The 26,001-nt window shown below is 39.8% G+C and overlaps 1 protein-coding gene across 6 annotated transcripts in view; it reads left to right on the forward strand.

The window, feature by feature from the left end:
• The window catches only part of LOC139462534 (B-cell CLL/lymphoma 9 protein-like), a 144,758-nt gene that overhangs the window by 21,963 nt on the left and 96,794 nt on the right, over positions 1-26,001 (forward strand). Inside the window, exon 1 of one of the 6 annotated variants that reach the window (XM_071244327.1) lies at positions 8,132-8,355. The exons of the other annotated variants lie outside the window; for them this stretch is intronic. The gene's annotated coding sequence lies outside the window, so the exon portion shown is untranslated. Of the gene's footprint in view, positions 1-8,131; positions 8,356-26,001 lie in introns of those variants that run through there. 6 annotated transcript variants of the gene reach the window in all.

Here is a 26,001-nt window from a genome sequence, read left to right on the forward strand (position 1 = left end):
AGTCCATGAGGCTAGACATATTCCTTGGAAACCAGTACTTCATCTCTGGGAGTTCTGAAATATTGGAAGTACTGAAATTGAAATTCCCTTCCTGCTCATAATTTAATTACTATATATAGCTAGGTTTTATTTATTAGCCCGGGAGTTTGGGTTTAACCTGCTTTTGTCAGGACTGTAGCAATATCACATGGGGAGACATGTACAGTTGAGGGAATTTCTGCAGAGTTGCACCCCTTGGGCATACCATGATCCTATGATCTTGGCTTTAAATTCCAAATTCACACTTGGTTTGTCAGCACCGTACACATATTCGTTGATTTTAGAAAACTCGAGGGGGCATACAGGTCTACTAAGATGCTGCAGTTTGCTGTGGAGAGATACATCCCTCAGACGTGGGATAACTAATGATCATGGGTTTGAATTTGAGATACATATTGATTGTTTTATAGGTTTGTAGATTTGACCAATGTGGTAATGCCTGCATCACTATTGGACTTTCTCCCACATTAACCTCACACATTGTGATCATGTTTATGTGACTGAAATTTATGAAGTTGTGTTCGACCCAAGTCATTAGCCATGATGGTCGTGTCATGATGACCCTAAAGCAGGGATGATTGCTTATGCTATCAACCACTGGTTTGCCTAGCCCAGTTATGACACTTTGTACAGCTGGGATATAATCACATTCACCATATAAAGCACTCTGCTCAAAGAAGCACCCAATTACCAACTGCGAGACCAATCTGTAAGTTATATTTGAATCAAGTCTTTGATTGGCATTTAGAAGTGATACACATAAGGAAGAAAATTTATGGATGTCAACTTCTTTATTTTGAGGAACACAATGTTTTGGAGTATATGCTTACTCCTTCATCCCCATCATGCTCCTGATGAAGGAGTAAGCGTATACTCCGAAACTTTGTGTTCCTCATGATAAAAAAGTGGATGTATGCTTACTCCTTCATCCCCTTGTTGAAGGAGTAAGCATATACTCAGAAACGTTGTGTTCCTCAAAATAAATTAGTTCATCCCCCTGTTGAAGGAGTAAGCATATGGTCAGAAACGTTGTGTTCCTCATAATAAAGAAGTTCATCCCCCTGTTGAAGGAGTAAGCATATGGTCAGAAACATTGTGTTCCTCATAATAAAGAAGTCCATCCCCCTGTTGAAGGAGTAAGCATATACTCAGAAACGTTGTGTTCCTCAAAATAAATTAGTTCATCCCCCTGTTGAAGGAGTAAGCATATGGTCAGAAACGTTGTGTTCCTCATAATAAAGAAGTTCATCCCCCTGTTGAAGGAGTAAGCATATGGTCAGAAACATTGTGTTCCTCATAATAAAGAAGTCCATCCCCCTGTTGAAGGAGTAAGCATATGGTCAGAAACGTTGTGTTCCTCATAATAAAGAAGTTCATCCCCCTGTTGAAGGAGTAAGCATATGGTCCGAAACGTTGTGTTCCTCATAATAAAGAAGTTCATCCCCCTGATGAAGGAGTAAGCATATGGTCAGAAACGTTGTGTTCCTCATAATTAAGAAGTTCATCCCCCTGTTGAAGGAGTAAGCATATGGTCAGAAACGTTGTGTTCCTCATAATAAAGAAGTTCATCCCCCTGTTGAAGGAGTAAGCATGTACTCAGAAACGTTGTGTTCCTCATAATAAAGAGTAAAAGGTAACTAACAAGATCGGGTGGCCAGGCTTGCTAATTTGATTGATGCATGGCATTGTATCCCAATTGCGTGGGTTGATGCTCATAACGTCAGTCACAGGATTGTCTGGTCCAGATTTGATTATTAACAGACTGCCATCATATAGCTGGAATATTGCTGAGTGCAGCGTTAAACAACAAACTAACCAAATCATTATAAAGAAGTTGACATCCATTAATTCTCTTCCTAATACTTTCTGGTGTATATTACAGATTATTGACTGAAAACAGTGTAGAAGTGGTATATAAACTATTATTGAAACAAATTTAGATTTATTGGCATTTGAAGCAATTTGTTCGCATCAGCTTTGTATCTGAAAACAAATTTGACTTGTGAATACTTTTAAGAGGCAGCTCTGTGTGCCCAGATGCTTATTGTGGTGACTAAGGTAGCTGGAATAGTGCTGACTTGTGACACAAAAGATTAGCTCATTATCACTTGTGAGGGGGTTGTGAAACCTGTACATATTTCTGCCCTTATTGGTTCGTTGTTCAGTGTCCGTCACACCTGTGTTAAATTACTGGACCATGGACATGGCATTTGTATTGCTTAATGGCCAGTGACCTTTCAACTCTAGGCTCCTAAATCGAGTATAGTAGTCCACTGATGCTGAGTCTAACAAATTCTCTTATTCAAATTTCATACGTTTTTGTCAGACAGTACTATAGTTGGCCTGTAGAAACAGATGAAATAATTGCAACGTTAGTCCGGACGGGACTCAACCCCAAAAAAGTATGAGAATCTGTACTTTACTAAGAAAGTGTTATCCTAAATATAACAGTTGTTACATTTGACCACTTTCTAAATGGCATTGTGTGTTCATATTTGCATCAAGTTGGTGAGTGCAACATTTCAGATTAATGTGGACCGCCTCCGTGGTCTAGTGGAAGAGCGTCCGCCCAGAGAGCGGAAGGTCTGGGGTTCAATCCCCGGCCGCATCATACCAAAAGACGTTAAAAGATGGTACTTGTTGTTACCCAGTCTGGCGCTCGGCATTAAGGGGTTAAAGCAAGGACTGGTCGGCTTGGAGTCGGTATACTGTGTCTGAGTGGGGTATTCATGTTAAACTGCGGCATGGTATCTTAGTGTGCTAGCACTTTAAATCGGCATCAGTCTGGTCTAGTACAAGCAGCCACACACACACACACGTGCATGCACGTCACTATATAAGTGCAATAATCTTGGACGCGACATTAAACCCAATTTCACCTCTTCTCACCTCAGATTATTGTTTACGGTTCAACATGGGCAGCATACTGGCCACGGTAGAAAATGAATAGTTTTACATAAGATCAGTCATCAGCTATAGTGGTATTCCCATTAATTGAAATATTCAAAGTTTGGAAAGTCCAAATGACCAAGCAATAGATTTCTTTAATAGAACACAACCCATTTGGACCCGTCTTGCAGGTCCTGAGATAGTTTTCTTTCCTGAGGTTTATTCACTACTCACAACTTAATACTTAGTAAAATTTTGCATTAAAAAGTTCTTAAGTAAGTATTTGTGTTTCTCTTTGTCAGATGTGATCTAGTTTTACTGAAATGTGCATTGAAAACCAGCAAAATGGCACTAACTGATAATTTCGATGGGCGATTGGTTGGGAAGATGGATGATTTTACAACCTCCCAGCACTATCCAGCTATTTATTGGACTGCAAGTGCTTGAGGTTGGGAGTCCGTCAGCTTTATCGAGACGGTCATGTCGATACCCCTTGGAGTCCAGACATTTGTGACCGAGCACTACAAATTTCTTCAGTTTAAATATTGGTTAGCCAATTAAGACATTGGGATATGACCATATTAGGTCTCAAACATTTTAGTCACGTAATAATTATGCAGCATTTTGTGACATTTGAAAACATGTGTTGCATCAAGAAAAAGGCAGGCTATCGAAGGTATATAAAATCATCATTTGCTGGAAGCTATTTAGAAATTGGGACATGACCATATTTGGTCTCAAACATTTTTAATCATGTCATGATTTTTCAGCATTTTGAGACATTTGAAAGGAACGTATTGCTTTAATTAGAAGGCAGGCTATGGAAGCATCATTTGCTGAAACCAATGGAGAAGTTGAGCTTATTATAGCTTATTGTTGCAAGTATTCCTCTTCCTCATGTTATCGTGTAAGGATCAGCTCCGCTAGAGATTACAATGGCTCTTAACATTCGAGGTGTCATGTTTGGTTTGGATTTTCTTCTTCTTCTTTTTTTTTAACGTCCAAAGTAGCGTGAATCAATATGTGTGTTTGACGTCAGGATGATATGTTGTACATATGAACTCCTTGTACAAATGTGAAATTGGACCAATTAATCGAGATGGTCGAAAGTATCGCCACATTGTATTCTGTCTTGCGCCATTTTTTCGATTAAAAAATAGTTGGAAGTTTTGGTAGCTTCTTGTCGATATGGCACTTGGAAAGACAAATTTGTATTGTTGATAGGCTTCCCGAAGTTATGTTTGTACTTTGGTGCTATTTGAGAATTATTTGTGATATTGCTTGGGTAATTGAAGAAAAAGTTGAAAATCAATCTTACAGGTGTTGTTGGATCTGATAATAAGTAATCATTGATTGTAGACTGGTTAAAGGTTAAAATGTAACATGTTTTTAAGCAATATTCTGGGCTTGATGTAGAATTTAAAATATTAGAAGCAGAATTTATAAAAAATATTTTCAAAATAAGTTAACAAAATTACCATGCTTGTTTTTTAACGGCGTGGATCATTGCACACAATATCAATCACTGAATTGTCTAATCTAGACTTGATTATTTACGCTGTCATGAAGGAGGAATATTGCTGAGGGCAGCATTAAAAAAATGGTTGTCTGTTACAGAATTGGTTATAATCACACTACTGTCATATGAGTGCCGTGTTAATCAACACACAAATCTTCACCAACCCATGCTTACCGTAAGAGGCAAATATGCTTGTCATTAGAGGCGACTAATGGGATCTGGTGGTCAGACTCGCTGAACTTGTTGCTAAGTGTCATTGTATACCTATCATGTAGATCGAAGCTCATTTCATCACTGGATTGTCTAGTCCAGACTCTTTTATTTTACAGACGACCATCATATAGCTGGAATATTGCTGAGTGTGGCGTTAAGCAACAAACAAACAACATGTGAATAGATCGCCATCTATTGAGGGTTGATCAGGTTGATTGTCACCTGTTTTCTTGACATCAGAACCTGAAGTTTCTTAGCTGTGCTGCCATCTAGTACATCTGACAAGCCCACAACAATTGATTTATTCGTTTGTCTCCTACACACTGTAATTGCAGTTCAGACAACATGAAGTCATAACACTGTCTGTTACTGGACGATAATCTTTTTCCTCCGTCATGTGAAAGGATTGGGCATTAACATAAGAATGAGTTGAAGGGAAATAGCAGGACACCACTCCCACCACCATCTGACAGGATGGCACAAAAGGCTTGTCTTTCGGCTCCGCGTGCCTCGTACATGAAAGAACCACACTCCGACGATCACTCTGCATACCTTGATCAAGTGAGGATGTCCTACAGTTGCACCTCACAAAGATGGCTTGGCTGTGCCAACCCAGGTGATGGACATGGGTTGGGAAGGCTGTAGCGGCATATGCGTTTTGAATTTAGAGAAAAAAAATATTTTAAATTCAAATATTTAATACCAGGTGACTGTCTTGATCCACTTGCTTTATGGACTTTGGGTGTACCATGTGCTTGGTTTAGGTGTATTAGATTCAGCATGACAAGTTAGTGTAGAGAATGGAGTCATGAAAAATGGGTTGTGGACTTGTTTGGGTGTTGGTTGTGATACAAAATGAAATTTCAAAACTTGTCATGGTTCAAATTAATTTTATAATAGGCTGACTGTGAATGAAAATGAAAATAAATTCTACTTAGCGTTTATTTTGGTTGTGGATGTATTTGGTTGACAGTTTTGATACATGAGATTTCACCAATTTACCTTGATTCAAAGTAACTTTATCAAATTATGAATATGATTAAATAAATGGATAATAAATTAAATAAATAAAAGAAACAGCATGAATGCTCATGTTTGAACATTTCACTCTTGAATCTTTATGACTGAACTAACTGATGATTAGGAAATGTCAATGGTTTGTAAACAATACTAGAGCAGCTCATATAGTCCAGCTCATTTACCCCGCCACTGATATACAGTAGAGATTAGGCCCGTTGACCATGCTCATGACCAACAACCATTCCTTTGAAGTAGGATATTAAAAGACATGGCGGTAGCAGCGACCCCGGCTTACCACCAACAGCAGGAGAGCTTTGTTTGTTGCGGGCTGCAATTGTTCCTTGTAGTCGAATAATGGGGTACATTATCATACTGTTGTATTTCCTGCGGAGGAGCCGGAGATGACTGAACCAACACTTGGGGAAAACATTCAAAGGAATTTCAGATATGTCACTGAGTATGGTCAGTTTCAAACATGTAATGCATGAATACTTGTACTCGTAATTTCAGAAACAAAATAGATTGGAAATGGCTGGTGTTGGGTTATTCATATCAACTGGTAATACATGGCTACTTGCATTTGATAAACATGGTTTAGCTTTGAAACCTCTGGGTTGGTAGTTTCTATCAATTCATTACAAACAATACATTGTTACTTGCATTTGATAAACATGGTTTTGCTTTGAAACCTCAGATGGGTTAGTAGTTTATATTAATTGATAACATGTAACACATGGCTACTTGCATTTGATAAATATGTTTTAGCTTTGAAATCAGTTGGAATATTTTCTTGTCTTAGTAATTAAGATATTTTTACATTTTTTAATAAAATATTATTTTAAAATTTAGATCAGGACAGTTGGTGACAGTTTCATACAGATTATAACTATTAATTCATAGGACGGGGTTCAAGATAATTGTTTTCGCCATCGAGTATTTTCTTTTTATGTATTCAACTTCTTCTCTGACATGGCTTGATGGATTTCACTGAAATTTTGTGTGTGTATGTTTGAGGAGGGCCAAATTTGTGCAAGGCACGAGAATGGCCACCAGGTTGCCATCTTTGATTTGAAAAGTAAAATATTCAGAAATCTTTTTCTGGAAAACTTAAGGGCTAATTGTCTGTCTTGGTGGGTGAGATGGTCACCACATGTAGTTCCAAGTTGTTCAAGGCATAGGATTGGAAATCAAATATGGCTACCAGTGGCCATGGGTTACAATCAATTGCGCTTTATGCAAGTCAATATGGTACTTGGAAAGATGTTACATGTGCAGTTTGGAATTAAACAATTGCAGGAATACTTTATTTAATTGTGCCCGCCAGCAATGGAATATTATTTTAGCTGTGCCATTACAAATTTGACCGTACCATCTGAACCAACATCCAAGAAATGTTGAACTGTGACAGATTACTTGATTAATACATATGATGTATGTATCATGTGGACAGCTGATTTTCGTAATACATCCCAGATGATAACTATTATCAGGTTATATGTGAGCAGTATTGCCAGAAAATATAGGTGTTTGGATTCTCGCCATGCTGGCTTGGATTCAGTGTGAGTAGGGTACTTGATAGGTGGATGGATACTGGATTGTACTGGATGGGTAGGGAGTGGGAAACTGGATGGGTAGGGAGTGGGAAACTGGATGGATAGGGAGTGGGAAACTGGATGGGTACAGGATTGTACTGGATGAGTGAGGTCGGAAACTGGATGGATGGGTACAGGATTTACTGGGTGGGTATTGGATTAAACTGGATGGGTACAGGATTGTACTGGATGGGTAGGGAGTGGGAAACTGGATGGGTAGGGAGTGGGAAACTGGATAGGTACAGGATTATACTGGCTGAGTGAGGTGGGAAACTGGATGGGTGGGTACGGGTGGATATTGGATTGTATTGTTTGGGTGCTGGATTGTAGTGTATGGGACCTGGGTTGATACTGGATTAGTATGCACCAACAAGTAGTGTAACCTTAGTATTTATTGAGGAATTCAGTGAATTTAATTTTTGACAGTATTGAAAAGAAAGTTGACAATGCCAATATTCACTACCATTGCAATTTGACCAGCAGATTTGGATGTTTCAAATATTAAATGATTAGGTATTAAATTTAAATGATCATCAGAGAAAGATAATATAAGAAGAGTCCCGAATCGAAGTGACCAGCAAAAATTAAATAAAAGAATCAGCAGAGAAATACAAGCATCCAGAATCTCAGTTGCCCCCAATCTTTTTAAGTGAATGGGCAGTGAGTGAGAGAGGCCCTTCATGTGTCTGTAAACATTGCAACAGCAATGGAGTTGCAGAGGAGTTGCTGCAGCCCACTGACTTCCACCACTGTCTGGCCCAGTGTCTGGTGAAGGGTCAGGGGTCGGAGGTCAGACCGACCAAGCGGAACCGTGGCCAGCCAGCCTCTCAGCTGAGGCAAGCTAGACCTAATTGTGAGGTGGAAGATTGTTTACACAATAAGTCTTCTAGTATTGGCCCTTTGTGAGAGAGTCTCTCAATAGCCTAGCTGTATCAGTGTTAGTGGTCTACAGGGTTGCCATTTTTATCCTGGAGGAATGTGGTGAGGAGTGTGAGCATGTTTCTGCCTTGAAGTGAGGCAACTGACCCAGGATACACTCAGTGCGGAGACTCACTCGGGATTGCAGCCATGGAAAAACAAGGGGTAACTGTGTTTTGTTGTTTGTGAGCTGGTGAGGTGGGGACTGAGTGTTTCGCCCTCCAGTGAGGTGTGGATCATGGTGTTAGCAGCTGAGATTGTGACCTATTTCAGCCAATTGTGGCGGGTGGCGAGGAGGTCTCCTACTGTTATCAACTAACAACAACACACTAGGACAGAAACGTGTGGCTTTCCAACCTTTCACTAAACGTCATCATCTATGGCAATTGTGTCACATGTTGCTCTTGAAACTTTTCCGGTGGGATTTAGTATTTTCTGAGGTAATTGGCAAAAACTGTGTAAGTTTGGAATACATATTGACTAGCCTTTTGGAAAAAAAACTGCTCGACTAGTTTCTCTTGCTCTCCGTCTTCCCTCCACATTTTCATTTCTAGTTTTACATGGTATTGGTTTTTGGAAAGAATGTTGATATATAAATGTCAAATAATTGCCCTTCTTATCTTGTAAATGTGGATGAATATTTAAACAACATAAATTGAGTATCTGATTTGGAAGTTTAACAAAATGTCATGAAATGAGTCTTGTAGAGGGGTCTCTCCGTGTGTAGAGGGGTCTCTGTGTGTGTAGAGAGGTCTCCATGTGTGTAGAGGGGTCTCTGTGTGTGTAGAAAGGTCTCCATGTGTGTAGAGGGGTCTCCGTGTGTGTAGAGGGGTCTCCATGTGTGTAGAGGGGTCTCCATGTGTGTAGAGGGGTCTCCGTGTGTGTAGAGGGATCTCCGTGTGTGTAGAGGGATCTCCGTGTGTAGAGGGGTCTCCATGTGTGTAGAGGGGTCTCTGTGTGTGTAGAAAGGTCTCCATGTGTGTAGAGGGGTCTCCGTGTGTGTAGAGGGGTCTCCGTGTGTGTAGAAAGGTCTCCATGTGTGTAGAGGGGTCTCCGTGTGTGTAGAGGGGTCTCCATGTGTGTAGAGGGGTCTCCGTGTGTTTAGAGGGATCTCCGTGTGTGTAGAGGGATCTCCGTGTGTAGAGGGATCTCTGTGTGTGTAGAGGGATCTCCGTGTGTAGAGGGATCTCCATGTGTGTAGAGGGGTCTCCGTGTGTAGAGGGATCTCCGTGTGTGTAGAGGGATCTCCGTGTGTGTAGAGGGGTCTCCGTGTGTGTAGAGGGGTCTCCGTGTGTGTAGAGGGATCTTCGTGTGTGTAGAGGGATCTCAATGTGTGTAGAGGGACCTCCATGTGTAGATGGTACGTCATAGAAGTTCCTGATTAAACCGTGTTGAAATGGTCATGATTAATTCTAGTAAAATTTATTTAGAATCTAATTTTATTTGCCATAATTAATTTTTTCCAGTGAAATTGTTTTTTCGGGTTTTTTTTTCAGTTTTGTAATAATTGTTAATTTAGGACTTTAATTTAGATAAAATCAATTAAATATTTTTATTTACAGGTGATTCTTCGAATTTTGTGTTGGTTTGAACGTTGATTCACATTTTATCCTGTGGAGTTGGGTATCTCTAGATTAATATTTAAGAGCATGTGTGATCATCTTTCTGAGTTTGACATTTCTGTGAGTCAATTTGATATTCCACTAAATTCTATCCTATTAAGCTCTATTGAATGTTCCAGTTGCATTTCTCTTCAAATTTGGATCATCTTGGAATCTTTTTCACATTATTTGTTTCTTGAATATCTGAAAAAAATGGAACTGTATAGGGATTTTAATTGAAAGGGCAAATGGCTGGTTACATTTTGATGAAAAATATTTGATGGTGTATGCTGGTAGTTTCTGGTTTGTCTGGTCCAGATTTTGATATATAGCTGGAATAAAACATTTGCTGCTGTTTATACCATTTATTCAGCCACTCGTATATGACCAGATTATTGGGATGGTTGTGATATGGCCTAAAACTATCCTTATCCACTCACTCACTCGATCACTAACTCACTCACTCACTGGAATATTACTGAGTGTGTCATAAAACAACAAATCAAATACTGTCACACGTGATGTACATGTTTTAACATGAATTACTTGTAACATTTCATTTATACTGAAACAAATGCATAATAATGTTGTGATCGTGGGGTATGACATTTGGTTTTGCAATGATTTTGTTTTTTCCAACAAATCCATCATTGGTATTTAATGGCAAGGATGAACTTTAGAATTTATGCAATATAAGTGGTGTTAATTTGTCAGCCATGATGTATATATACTCTGGGCTGTCCTCAGCGTATTCTGATCATATCTGTGCTATAACCCATGCTTGCCGTAAAAGGCAACTAACGGGATCGGGTGGTCAGGCTCGCTGACTTGGTTGATGCATGTCATCGATCCCAATTACGTGGATCGATGCTCATGGTGTCAATCACTGGATTGTCTGGTCCAGACTTGATTATTTACAGACCGCTGTCATATAGCTAGAATATTGCTGAGTGTGGCGTTAAACAACAAACAAAACAAACAAAGATTTCAGAAGAAAGTAAGATTGTGTCCTGTATGCATACAAATTGGTAAAAGAAACACACATCCTTTACATTGCAAGTTGACACATGAAGATCTGTGTTAGAATAGGTCTTCAGCAACCCATCCTTGCTGTAAGAGATGACTGTGACTGTGCTTGTAAGAGGCAACTAACGGGATCAATATGTCCGAGTATGGGATTAACCAACAAGCAAAACATCCAAGTTTATAGATCCGGGGTAGAAAAAATCTTCAGCAACCCATGGTTGCCGTAAGAAGCAACTATGCTTGTCATAAGAGGTGACTTACGTGATCAGGTGGTCAGGCTTGCTGACTTGGTTGATGCATGTCATCGTATCCCCATTCCGTAGATCTATGCTCATGATGTAAATCACTGGATTGTCTGGTCCTGACTTGATTATTTACAGACCGCCGTCATATAGCTCGAATATTCCTGATTGTGGCATTAAACAATAAATAAACAAGCATTGTATTCCTAGAGGACACAAAAACATGGCTAAATCAAAACTGTAGGTTACCTGTTTTCTATGGCAGACTTTTCCGGTAAGAAATATACTCATAGTGTAGATGGCTGATTTTATTAGCTATCCGTCTACAATGAGCATTATGCTTCTGAACATGTGCAATGATGGGACAGAAAGAATTTTGGAATTCAAGTGAAACCTTCCACATGCCTTGACCTCCCAAATTTATTGCTGTGAGACTATTGCCCTGGTCCCAGTGGTGATCTGGCCTAGAATTGGTCCCCAGAAACCTATGGTGGTCGTAAGAGGCGATCGGGTGTTCAGACTGTGATTTGGTAGATGGCGTATTATTGTAACGAAACAGTGTGGAACATTGCTTATAATGCCACTCACTGTATTGTCTGATCCAGACTTGATTATTTACAGACTGCCGTCATGTAGCTGGAATATTGCTGAGTGCTGCGTTAAGCAACAAACATATACACACAATTGCCATGGACTCAAAAATAGACCCAGGTAGATCCCTTGGTCAACACAGAGATTATAGGCAGGATAAAGTGGACAAGTCAAAAAGGTATTTTCGTTTTGGCACAAATTTTGTGATATATAATGGTTAGACATTATATATCCGCCACCTCTACAATTTGTACCGTCCATTTATCTCATTGTGAGCAGCAAATTGTGTGATGTTGATGTAACAAAGCTGTGTGCGGGAGAAATAGGGTCTTTGGTTGCTTGCCACGAAACTAGGGTCTCCTCTCTGTGTGAGTGTAGATGCTTGCCTATCCTGTTTCAGGCACATGGGCCAGCCAGCCACAGTGTCTGGGGAAAACTAGTGCCAAAGAATGTTTCACTTTGTGATTCTGACGTTAGGAGCCACACCGATACTGTAACCTGCCCATAATCTCTACATAATGTTCAGTCTTTGCAAAGTTCACGCTTTGCGGTGGGAAAGGGCCCGATGTGATCAAATGGTCAAAATTTGTTTTATTTTAACAAATTATCTCTGTTTTTGATCCAACATTGTGTGTGATTTGTTCTTTGTTTAACATCAAATGCCCAGCTGACGACAGGCGTATATGACGTGTACGTTTCAAAGAAAGGTTATGTTTCAAGGGTTTTCTGTCGTAACTTACAAAATTTAGGAGTCTTGGTGACGGGCCGTATATGGGCTTATCGTGAGGATAGTCATAATATTATATCGGAAACAAAATTATATGATGGAGACATTGCAGTGTAAAATGAACTTGCCATGTAGGTAAATAACATCTGAACCATAATTTACCTTGTTGTTGCCTTTAGACACTAATGAAGCCATCAAGATCTGTGATAACTTCTTGACATTTTGTATTAATGCCATAAATTGGATATCCTGTGAAATGTGGGCCATGTTTGTATCAATGGATATCCAACCTTTGCATGAGGAATATTCTCATTATCACATGTTGCATTGCTGCCAGTTAATATCACTTTTCAACACAATCAGTAGTCAAGGTTGGTTAGCCTAGTGGTTAAAGCATTTGCTCAGGCTGTAAACCCAGGTTTGATTCCCTACATGAGTACATTTTGTGAACAATAGTGTTGTGTCCTCTGCCCGGTCTGTTGGAATATTTGCAAATGCGAAGTAAAACCACATTGACTCACTCACTCTGTTAAGGTCTTTTCAAATTTTACTTATGTTCATCTTTTGACCAGAGTCGCATGTTCAAAAGATAAATTTGAAAAGGTTCTGAAACTTGTTAAGAAATAAGACCATCAGTACATGTATGCTGTAGACATCACCAAGAGATGTTAAGGATGGTACTGCTTAAGGATGTGTTCTAAAGCAACCTCAGGTTTTCAAAAAGGGTTAGTGGTGCCGACTAGCCAAGCCAAATCCTCCCATGCTGCACCACGCGGCTAGGGAACAACAAATAGACGCAAACGGCGTGAATGTATCTCTGAAGCCTTCACACTGTCCGTGCATTTCCTCCCACATAAAGCTGACACGCAGTGATATAACTGGAAAACTATTAAAAGCGGCGTTTAACCCAACTCACTCACTCACTGTCAGTGCATTGGTAACACAAGTATTCAATGTTGGACTGGTTTCATCATGAACTCCATTAGTTGGTACAGTGGGTGGGCCTTGTGGCCTTGAAGGCCTGAGTTCAAGTCCACACATAGGTACAATATGTGAAACCAAATTCTGGTGTTTCCGGCTGGGTTGATGCTGGACCATGGCTCAAATTTCTCACCATGCTCACTCACTCACTCACTCACTCACTCACTCACTCACTCTTTAAAATATTACTTTTCCAAACATTTTTGCAATCGGAAGTGGTGTGAAACTCATTTTCAAAATGTTTCTAAAAATATGACAGCCATCAAGGTTTTGTTCCTTCCTGGTTTGAAATATATGTTTGTAGCATAATTTCCTGTGATGTTAGTTTGGATGTAGTATGATAATATATTGCATGGCAGAGTAAGTATAGTAATATGAAAGAATCAAGCGATCCTTAACTTTTTTTTAGAAGTATTGTTCCCCCTGCCCTATGATGGATGAGATAGGTATGATGGTCACATTGATGCTAGGTGAAAGTGTTTTTGTTCCGGGATCCAAATGTGCCTACCATTACAATTTTGGCAAAATCATTACAATAGTTTTAACAAAATTCTACCAATACCAGTGAAATATTACTTATTAAACAAGCAATATGGCGTAGTGATTATTAAGAATGACAGACAGGAAATCACTTTGTATTTTCTTGATAAAGGACATTATGTTTTCAAAACATTTTGTGAATGCATTTTGGAGCAGGCTGTTATACATTGATCACAATGTGGGCAAAACAGTTATGATCAGATATTCTTTTTTATAGTGTTGTTTGTCCAAACTGACAGTCGACTGCTCAAGTCGTCTTCCATCAGTGATATTTTGCCCCTGTGATGAGGCATATATCGCACCTTTTATCTGGTCAGTTGACCCATGGTCCCAGTACCCAGCTAATCCCACATGAACAACATGGGGCGGGCTGGGATAAGATAACAAGTATCACGATCAATATTTATCCAGTAAGTATACAGTAGGTATCACAAACACCAACAAGAGGTCAAATCCCCACCCCCCACCGCTATCAGTGAACCAGCGTTCAACATGACCACCACTGTGGTGTTGGTTGAGTAAGCGGTCTGATGGGAGCTTGGATAAGGTTCTGTGGAAGTATTTGATGGGTGAAAGACATTGAGGAATCAGTAAGTTCAAAATATGCTGGAAGTATGCAGTGATTTTTCTTGAAAACAAATGGTGTTAGGACATTCTTTGTCATGATTTTATCGATTTCAAATGGTAATTCTTCTGTATTACCAATTTTGAAAAGAATGTTTTGGACAACAATCAGTCTTCATAATATTCCCTGATGTAACCAAGTTTCTTTAATTCTTTGTGATATTTTCCTGTAACTGATTACAACATGAGTGACAGACTTCATGTACTGTCACCTCCTTGCTGTCCTCTTTGTTAATGTCACACTCATCAAGTCCATCTAGATCACAGTGGCCTGCAGAACAATAGTTGAGTCTGGATCAGACAATCCAGTGATTGATTTTGTGAGCAATGATCCACACCATCGGGGTACAGTGATGCACCATCAAGCAAGTCAGTTAGCCTGACCACCTGATCCATTAAACCAGCACAGGACCAAGGAATTATCTGGGTCTTCTATTTCCAAGTCAGACTTTCAGTAATTTTTAGCGCCCATGGCATAAGCAGAGGGTAACCAGGCTGGTGCCATGTAGACCAGAATTGTTGTAGTATATAATATTTATTGCATATGCTCAGAAGCAATACAGTGATCATTGATTTGAGACTAAAGACAAATCAACCATTGTTACTCTGAACTTGGGAGTATTTTTCTATATTTTCGGTCAATAGTTTATGTCCACACTTATACGTGTATAGGATGCCATAGTTCACTTCTGGGAAAAGCTTATAATGCAATATATTTTTTTAATTCCCCAGAATTTTAAATGGAGGTTTCACCTTCTGTAATGGCACATTCAAAATGAGCTATTGAGATGGTTCATGCAAAACGGTTAGGATTATGTTAAGAATGATGATGAACGACTAAATGATTTCATCACAGCTGCATTCACTGAAGTCGAAGTTTCCACAGTAAAGAGGAGTGTCGTAATGAGTTTCCAACTTAATTGACTAAACACGTGCCTCCCAAAGGTACTGAAAACTTGATAAATAAAGTGTTTTTAACAGTGCAGCATACTGGTACCATTTGTCCTTGTTTGCAAGCAAGTGTTTACAATGAGTCAAGGTCACCCACATCAAATGATAGAAGTGTTCTCTATTTATAGCTCTGACTGTAGGAGAAGATGCTGCACCAGGTTAGGAGGATGACTCACAGATTGTCTTCTCTGTTTCCTGACATTGGTGTGTTTATACATATTGTGACGTTTGTTTTAAGTTTGTTCCTGCAAGATTATTAGGCAGGTCTGGGGGAGAGTGATGCTGCTGGTGATGGGAGGAATGTCCATGTTCTTATCTGAACAGACTGTATTTGGTGCTGTCATATTTGGATTGGTATATTATGGCCATTTTGATGGTGGGGCGGGCCGTGTGTGGTATCCAGTGGTTGAAACCTTCGCTTGTCACACTGAAGACCCAGGTTCGATTCCCAACATGAGAACCATGTATGTGTGAAGCCCATTTCTGTAGTCTTCCACCGGGGTATTGCTGGAATATTGCTAAAAGCGGCGTAACACCATTCTCTCTCTCTCTCTCTCTCTCTCTCTCTCTTTCTCTCTCTCTCTCTCTCTCTCTCTCTCTCTGATGGGGGTTGGAGGGGTAGAATGTCTTTTCAGTCAGTGCTTCAAAAAGCATATTTTTTTTAATTTTCTGAAAGGAGCCCCAAATGGTTTTTTTACCCACAACACAGTATTTTTCAGAACTATCCACCATGTCCTGAGAACAAAAATTTGTTGTAAAAGAGGACAAGGTTTTCCCCCCAAGCCATGAGATCAGTTAAAAAATTAAGTGAATCCCAGGCCTCTCACTGAATATTAATGGTCGACCCATTAATAAGGTGATAAATTCATGGACGACATGATGGGATAGCTGGTTTGTTCATTGTATAGTTTATATTGGATGAGTGTAGTGGGGGAGCTATTTTACTAAAGTAAAGTCAGGGAGACTTAGCTCATCAATCTATATGACCCCTGTGGATTTTGGGTTAGAATATGTCCCCCTGCTTACACGGGCATACGAGGTGACTTAATGGATCAGTGTACCCTGAAGATGCTCATATCAGTCACTGGATTGTCTGGTCCCAACTTGATTATTTGATGGCCGCTGTCATATAGCTGGAATATAATTAGAATATGTCCGAGTATGGGATTAACCAACAAGCAAAACATCCAAGTTTATAGATCCGGGGTAGAAAAAATCTTCAGCAACCCATGGTTGCCGTAAGAAGCAACTATGCTTGTCATAAGAGGTGACTTACGTGATCAGGTGGTCAGGCTTGCTGACTTGGTTGATGCATGTCATCGTATCCCAATTGCGTAGATTGATGCTCATGATGTCAATCACTGGATTGTCAGGTCCAGACTCGATTATTTACAGACCCCTGTCATACGGCTAGAATATTGCTGAGTGCAGCGTTAAACTGCAAACAAAATCATAGATGACCATGACAGGTCCACATTCATAGACCTGCCTGATAGTTGATGTTGTCGTTTAGCAAGGAAAAGCCATCATGAGGCTATTATCACCTAGGGGTAACAGTGAGGATCAAACTTTATAGTAAGTAATCTCATGAATGGAGCCATTAGGGCAAGTTCTGCAGAGACTTACTGGCATCATGTGGTTGTGATCAGTTCGGCTCAGTAGTCAATAACTCGATTATTAGGACAGGAGTTTGTTATGTTTATTGTTTGAGATGATGTTTATCAGTCGTGTTGCAACTCGTAAACTAGAGCACAGAATTATGCAGGTCACCACCCAGTTTGTTGGAAAAAGTAACAGCGCTTCGAGCATGTTGCAGTGCATGGAGGTCAGCGCTTGACAAATTGATTCTTCTTCTAGCTTTTCTGATTATGTTTCTAGGTTTGTCAGCACCATACCCTTGCCCGTGGGTTTCACCAAAGTGGTAAAGGTATGAGACCTGCATCACTTCGGGCTTTCCTCCCACCTTAAGCTGACACGCCATGATATAACTGGAATATTGTTAAAAGCGGCGTTAAACCCAACTCACTTTCTCACTCTTCTAGCTTCTGTGACTGTATGGCATTGTCATCTGCCTTGAAGGGGTGTCGCAATACACCTACATCATGTATTGATACAAATCTTGACACTTGAGTCATGATAATGTATTTTTGTTTGCATTGTGACTTTGTTCAAAATATGCCTCTGTTCACCCGGGGTTTGAAGCCCATTTCTGGTGTCCCCCACCGTGATATTGCTGGAATATTGCTAAAAGCGGCGTAAAACCATACTCACTCATACTGTTCACCCGGCAGTGAATGGGTACCAGGCAGGATGGGATGGCAGTGTGACTGTTAACCTAGCATGTCACAGGCAGCTTCGGTTGTATGGTCCCCATGGAGCAGAGAATGAAAATTTGAGTGCACACTAGTCCACTGACGGGGTAATAATAAAGGGGTGCTTCAAGCACACATTGCATTTGGAGTTATGCATTTTACAAGTGGACAATTATTAAAATGAATATACATATTTACAGTGGCTTGCATGAGCAGTGGAATAACTCACTATTACTGTTACCCATGGACCTCCTCCGTGGTCTAGTGGTAGAGCATCCACCCGGAGAGCGAAGGTCAGGGGTTCGATCCCCGGCCGCGTCATACCAAAAGACGTTAAAAGATGGTACTTGTTGTTACCCTGTCTGATGCTTGGCATTAACGGGCTAAAACAAGGATAGGTCGGCTTGGAGTCAGTATACTGTGGCAGAGTGGGGTATTCATGTTAAACTTGATAACTGTATCTCATTGAGATAGCACTATAAGTGGGCATCAGTCCTGGATGTAAACCTTGATGGAGTACTTTTCAGAGAGGTGTTAAGCCCAACCCAATCCAACCTTGATGATGACATGTGTTATGGTTGTCATGTTTACATCTGCCTTTCCATTAAATATTCATATATTTCTTTGACACAGTTTTTGCCATTGTGTATGTACAAAACAAAATGTACTCAGTACAGTCGGTGAAGCTATTGATTAGTTTATCGTGTCGATATGGTAGATATTCCAGATGACATTTTATTCTCAAATTAAAGTGAAGATGTTAAACCATCCGTTGCCACTGTAAATGTGTGTTTATATACTGCATGTATCACCTGGAAGCCAACAGGCTGTCATCGATTGCTATATACCAGTACTCAGCCTTTGTTGGTTTCGAGATTTGTTCACCCAAATCAGCCATCTGAAACCTGTTCGTGAGGGTACCTGCTGTGATGTGGTTTCCAAATTGTGAAAAATGGAGTTAACTAAACATAAAACATCCATCTTGATGTTTGAGCGAACAATACATGCGATGAATTGAAGTGATGTTTGTTAGTGAAGTAAAGTGTGCTACGAATGTTCACTCGCTTGAATTGATTTTCTGGCATCATTTTCAGTCGAGTTTAGTGTTGATGTGTGGATTATCAGCTATGATTAGTAGATCTATGTGCAGTTGATAGATATAGAATTATAGAAAGTATCTTTGATACACCTTGATTCGATGACCCACAGCGTTCCATATGTTAATGGGTGGGTAGCCCGGTACGTACAGCGTTTGCTTGCAATGCCGAAGGCCTGAGTTTGATTCCCTCATGGGTAGAATGTGTGAAGCCTGGTTTTGGTGCTTCTCCATCATGATGTTGAAGGCAGGCTAAAATAAAGCTCACTCATTTAGTTAATACCATTCTTGGTGTTATCCATTGTGATGTAGCAGCAATATTGGTCCTGGAGGCTTAACACACACGGCTGGCTGTGTTAGGTGATATGACCATTTGTTACTGGTTTAACCACATTTATCCAAATTCATGTTTGACAATTTGGAGATTTCAATATTCCCAATTACAAGGATTCACATTTAATGATTTCATAATTATCCAAGACTCAGTAATTTTAAGGCACCACACTTCACGACTGACAAATGCATCCATCATTATCCAAGATTTTGTGTTCACAAATATCTTAATTTCCCATTTCACAATGATCCATTCACAAGTATCCAAGTTCCACTATTCCTAATTATTCATGAAGTGACCTCCAATCACGTTCATTCACAAACTTTCCCCAAGTCAAACAGTGTCATCACTCAAAAGGAGATTACCCCCCAAGTTATTCATGTGCGTAAATACAGGCCCTAATCTGCCTCACAACCAACCCTGACCAGTGGGGTCAAGAATGGCCCCAGGCATGGTCAGTTATTCAAGCTGGCAGCATTTAAAGAGGCTGGGCATTGTGGGACAGGCAGTCTCCTAGGTGTTAAATAACAGGGATGTTAGTCATAAAGGGCCACACAAACATGGGTGCGGGTGCACAGAGTGCAAGGGTGAGAGGATGACTAGTGGCTAGATAGGGCTGATACTGGGTAGGAGCTGCTTGCTGAGGGCAAACTGGTCCACAGCTTATTTTGGACAGGTTGTTTTTGGAAAAATGATTTGATAAGCGGAAGATACAAACAGTTTTCTGCGTAGCCATGAGAGGGCACACAAACATGAGTGCACAGAGTAGAACTACTGGAAGGGAGGATGACCAGTAGGCTAACATTTAGTCTCTGAAATCTTTTATTACACAAAATCCATCTTGACTCTAAAAATTTAAAATAAATTCCTATGCTGATTGTGGAATAGAGCTGGCTAGAGCTGGCAGCCATATGGAGCTTGCTTTTGTATGCATTTCTAGAATATTTTTTTTCATAAAATAAATATATTCCACGGTCATGGTGCAGGACTAGATGACCAGTAGCTAGAGAGGGCGCTACTGGGTAGGAAGTTGTTGAGGGGCAGACTACTCCGTAGCTAATTCTGGAGTTTTTTGTTTGAAACATGGTGATGAGGTGAGAAAACAAGTGTTTCTTTTAGTCCACAGCTCAGTTTGGGTATTTTTTTCAAAAATGACAAGATATGGATAGAAAACAATCAATTCCTTCTGACTTCTGTATGACTGATAAAGATAAATTTTCAGTCAACTTCAGTGTATACATGACCTGATCGTTGTGTAGTCGCCATTTTTGTGAAGCCATACAAGATAAGAACAGTGATCTGATTGGATATCGTGTTTTCATTACAAGGGGCATAACTTGTGATCTACGTGAGGTGGTGCCAGGATCGAGCCAATAAAAGGAGGCTCCATGTGGCAAGGTTTTGTTATAGGATAGTGGATACGCTTGCCTTCTCTGGAAGATGGGTTGCCATGTGTGATTTGTCATCGTGTCCAAATGATTCCATGGTTGGCCTGGTCCGGGTTCGATCATGTTAAGTAAAACTCGCTCACTCTCTCAATTGTCAATAGCCGTAGTAGCCAAAATTGACCGTGAGTTGAGTTGTGTCTCTGAGGCGTCAGAGTCATGTTCCTTGGTTTGAATCCCAGATTTTCCCCAATTTAGGTTTTGTCAGCACCAAAAACGGTTAACCTTTAACATCTACATTGAAATCATGTTAAACCACTAGCTCACCCATGTTAGAAACTCACTCACTCACTCACTCATGTATGTTATATTTGACTGAGGGGGTACGGGTGGCCCATTCGTCTAGGGCGCCACGGTTTCGCTGTGCGGAGTTGCGTACCCTGGACACGCCAAAAACCTATGATTGTGGGTTCGAATCCCGGTTCACCCCGATTATGTTTCTAGGTTTGTCAGCACCATACCTGTGCTTGTGGGTTTCACCGAAGTGGTAAACAGCTAAGACCTGCATCACTTTGGGCTTTCCTCCTACACGCTGTGATATAACTGGAATAATGTTAAAAGCGACGTTAAACCCAACTCACTCACTCACTCTATATATTTGACTGTGTTAACCTTTCATGAATAGCAACAGATGAATATAGCACTCAGCCCTCACATGTCAAACATGCATTATTGAACAAAGTAGCAGTCAGTGATTAATGATACATCTTCAGATCAGATCATGATGTCTGCCGACTGGAGTGTTTCATTCTCATGATAGGTCAATAAAGATGGCCATTCTAACTGTTCTTAAAGAACCCTCATGTGAAGGGTACCCTTAAGAGATTTTCTACCCCCAAAGTAGACTTCTAATAAACCATGGACTATGAACTTCTTGAGCTTGTTAAACATCTTCTGTTTAAACAGGGACAGAAAATTTATGTCCCATGTTGACCCAGAAGCCCTTAAATAAAAGTCGTGTCTAATAGCTTGTCATAGTAATATTCTTAGAAAAAACAACAAGGTGTTGACTTGGGTATTGTTGTCAGTAGGTAGTCGTGCCTTTGTGGAGCTCGGGGAGGTAATACGAACCTCGCCAGCATGTTGAAATTATTCTCATACCAAAGGCTCCCTCTACCTGCATTATCAAGAACTAGTCGGCTCTTCTCTTAGTAGTTTATGGCTGCATTCTTAACCTTTGACCTGCCCATGTTAGTCAGTCATAGGTCAAAGGTCAACTTTGACTCGGCTTTGCGAAAAATTTGTGTAAGATTGTATTATAACACATTGTCATAGAGAGGGCCTCTGGTGGATGTGTTGTGTGGGGTCGGGCAGGGTTAGATAACGTAAGCAAATATTGAAATTTTATTTTGGTATGTGGTTTTGTTTTAAGATTGTAGGTTATGAGTACTGTTGTCATTGTTAGAGTAATATTAAGCAGAGCTCAAGATAACTTTTTGAGCAATTTCAGTTTTTACTCGAAGGTTTCTATTTTAATTGGGTTTTAACATTTTTCATAGGGTAACCAATATTTTTCACTCATTTATTCATCACTCTATTGGGTTTTCCCCAAAATGAGTAAGGATTTGGAGATTTAAAAAAAAAAAAATATAATGTTTCATATGTATATAAGGGTTCTAACTATAGGCTAGACTCAGAAAGTAAACTAGCTTATAACTGTGTTTTGGAAATTAGCTCCATTGTACGCATGCTAAAAATGATTCATTGGGTATTTACGCATGCTGTTTTTATGCATTTGAGTTTTTCATTAAATGTATGCGTTTCTGTACGCAAGTTAATTGAAAGTTGAATATTTTGGGGGGATATTTAACGCAAATACACAGCTTATCTGTAGCTCTGATTAAGAGTTTTCTGTGTGACAGTTCTTGGATGCTAAGATGCGGGCTCTGTTATAGTTGCTCTAAGGATCAAGCTTTGACCTACTGTAACTGATTAATTTTGTTGTGTTGCCGTCAGTAAACATTAGATCTACTTTGCAGTCTTAGAAATTCATTTTTTAAAAAGACTAATCACAGGTGACTAGTATAAACCTTTTTTCACTAGTTTGTAGCTGACAAATTGCTTAACCTGCTTGCATAATTTTGACCTAACAAGCCAGAATGTACCTGCAGGGTTTTATGCAACGCAGAAATGTGTGCCCTGTATACACAAATGTATAGAATGGACACCAAAAAAATATGTATTGCATCCTGAGGGATGCACAGTAATATTCATTGTACTATATTCTTGACAAAATGTATAAAGTTCCTGTAATTTAAGTAATCATTAAATATTTTTTACTTTACAGGACGCTCATATTTCCTTTGAGGTCCTATGATATTGGTTTTGTAGGTCAAGGTAAAACCCTGTACCAGTCATACAAATTAAAAGTAACAGCCTTTGAAATTTAAGTCTTGTCCTCGGCGCAATTAAGTAAACTCAGGCTAGCAGACCAGCATGAATATAGGGGGCTGCTTTGAATGGAATGATAAATAGAGCCAGTGTACTTCTTTAATGAAGCGGGGATGGGGTAGCCTTGTGGTTAAAGCGTTTGCCTGTCATGCAAAAGGCCTGGGTTGTTTACCTGCAATGTGTGAAGCCCATTTCTGGTGTCCCCCACTGTAATATGACTGGAATATTGTTTAAAAAATAAAATAAAACCATACTCATTTACTCTTGGGTAGATAGGATAGCAAGAGTATGGATTCTGGTGTTTTGTGTAAGGGGTAGGCATCAGCTATAGAAACTCACCTTTAAGCCTACACGATCACCACTCACCCACTCACCCACTCACCCACCCACCCACTCACTCACTCACTCACTCACTCACTCACTCACCCACCCAGACCCACTCACTCACTCACTCATCCACTGCATTTCGTACCAGACACAAAAAGCACTTGATGTTAGGATCATTAATGTAATTTTAAGGTGTAAAAGATAATAGCAGCTGGTAAAAAGTATGTCGTCAAAACGTGATACATTCAGTGTCTCTTCGAGATGGCTGCATCAGTGTATCACGACGTGGCCCTGCGGTAAAGGGAGACCACTGTGGTGGACATTTCAGTATTGATGTATGGTGGGTACCATCACTTTAGGATGACAAGGTGGCAGACCAATCGAGTGCTGATAATCAGGTCTCCGTCCTCCAGGGACGATATTTGTCAGTGGATGCAGTTTTCGATTAGCATTGCTAGATAAATCTCACTTATCAGGTCCTTGCAAGGATTTTGATGCCACGTTACCTTTGTGAAAGTAAAATAATTAAAAAATTGTATTCTTGAGTTTTACTAGTCTACTTCTGTCTGTCTTTTTCCGATGATTATGGAACTGGATGAAAGAAAATGCAGGCACTAGCTATATCCGTCAAAAAAACCTGTATGAATGATTAAAGGCAATATAAACATTGTGACACCTATGTTCCCAGCGTTGACCCTGTGACAGCAGAAGGTTCTCGTACAGGATGCTCACTTGGTGGACAATATGGAACAGTAAAGCTTTTTAATATTTCATGAATGTCTTAGGAAATAAGTGAGTGTCTTAGGGTAACCTCCATCCCCATACTACAGCGTTTGACTCGCATAGCAATGTGCAGTGATTTATCTAGATGTGCTCAGAGGTTGATATTTAGCCTGAAGTCTGCAGCAAATGTCAATAAAAATTCCCAATTTGGAACTAAATTTTTCCCAATTCTTGTGACAATGTATTAGTAGATATAACTAGTAGCTAAATTTTATGGCTTTGTAGAACTAACTTGTATTCACGCATAACAAACCAATCAATAGGAACAGGTTTAATGCTTTGTTTTATATTATTGCATTAAATGCAATCTCAAAATAGTTTAGAAACTTTTATAAAATCCCTATCTGAAACCATTTTGCCCAATTTGTGTGCCAGGGGCACTTAGTTTAAAATCCTGGCTAAATCCTAGAATGTGTTTGAAATTGTGCAGGGGTTCTCTCTTTTGTATTTGGGGCCTTGTGGTTAAAGCGTTCGCTCAACACACCGGAGACCCGGGTTCGATTCCCGACATGGGTAAAATGTGTGAAGCCCATTTCTGGTGTCCCCGCCAAGATATTGCTGGAATATTGCTAAAAGCGTCGTAAAGTCATACTCTCACTCATTGTTTAGTATTTGAATCTTGGTACTCTTATGGGGACAATGACCCACTGTCTCCCATGCTTAATTAACACTACATTGTCAGCAGGCTTATTCTGCGCAGGAATCCCCACACCAGTTCAATGATGATGCAGATCTCCATAAATTTTTTAGCTATTGAATGTTTACTCACAAGTTATCATTCACATTGGGTATTCACTGAATACTATTCAGTATTATTTTCCTGCCTTGAATTCAGTCTGTTGGGGAATTATACACCAGTGAGTTGACATTTTTAGAACTTATTCTGCTGAAATGCTGTTTTAGGTGACTTCAAATTTGTATCTGATTGTGTGCAGCCCGAAGTGTGTGACATTTAGTGTAATCCCAGGAGCAACATACATGAGTGATTAACAAGAAATGAGTTCATATACATGTAACGCCTGCATTCAATCAGTAAATAAAGATCTTTTAAGAAAATGCAGATAGTTAAGGAGAAAAAGATGCATTAAGCAATTACACACTGTTATACTGTTATTTTAATGAAATTGTCATGCGTATTTATACACAAGCAACTCAAAAGTAACGTGTAATAGTGATATATATTTTGCATATTTGACGCCAATACACAGCTTGTAATGTATGTGGAGTCCTGTTCTGTTCAGATTATTTAGGAGCATGACAGCCAGCATGCATATCAGCTTGCTGTTTCTGTTTAGAAGCGCAACTGCCAACGACTGACGCTAATTTAGAAATAATGCTTACACCGAGAACTGAACACCCAATGTCTCAAGCTGTATGCTATCTTGCGGTTTCAGTTACACAATCTAGGCTTATTATTTGGTCCTCAACCCAAAAGATTCAATTGGTTGTTTGTTGAAGGAATGGCTGTGTGATGTGTGCAATATGGTCGTAATAGAATGAGACCCCAATCTACCATGTTTGTTGTAATAGCTGTGTCGTAGGTACAGTGTAGTGGTGTGACATCCATGGCTGTCGTGGAACTGTGACATGGGTAACAACTCCAAGCTGAAGATATAGACCTCTATAGGCCGTCATTCATCATTTTGGCACTCTGTTTTTCACAATAAGTTTCTGTTGTTGTGAGACGTTAAATCGTCTGTTCTTACCCCCAACGACAGGATCATGACGATGGTCACAAAATTCATGATAACAATGAAGAAAATATTTTCATTTGTTTTTTATTGCAAAACTTGTATTTATAGTTAGGTCAATTGTTATCATTCCATGATAATCAACTTTC

This window comes from Haliotis cracherodii, unplaced genomic scaffold, assembly GCF_022045235.1.
Source record: "Haliotis cracherodii isolate W230 unplaced genomic scaffold, xgHalCrac1.p SCAF_15, whole genome shotgun sequence".
In the NCBI taxonomy this organism is placed as follows: Eukaryota; Metazoa; Mollusca; class Gastropoda; order Lepetellida; family Haliotidae; genus Haliotis; species Haliotis cracherodii.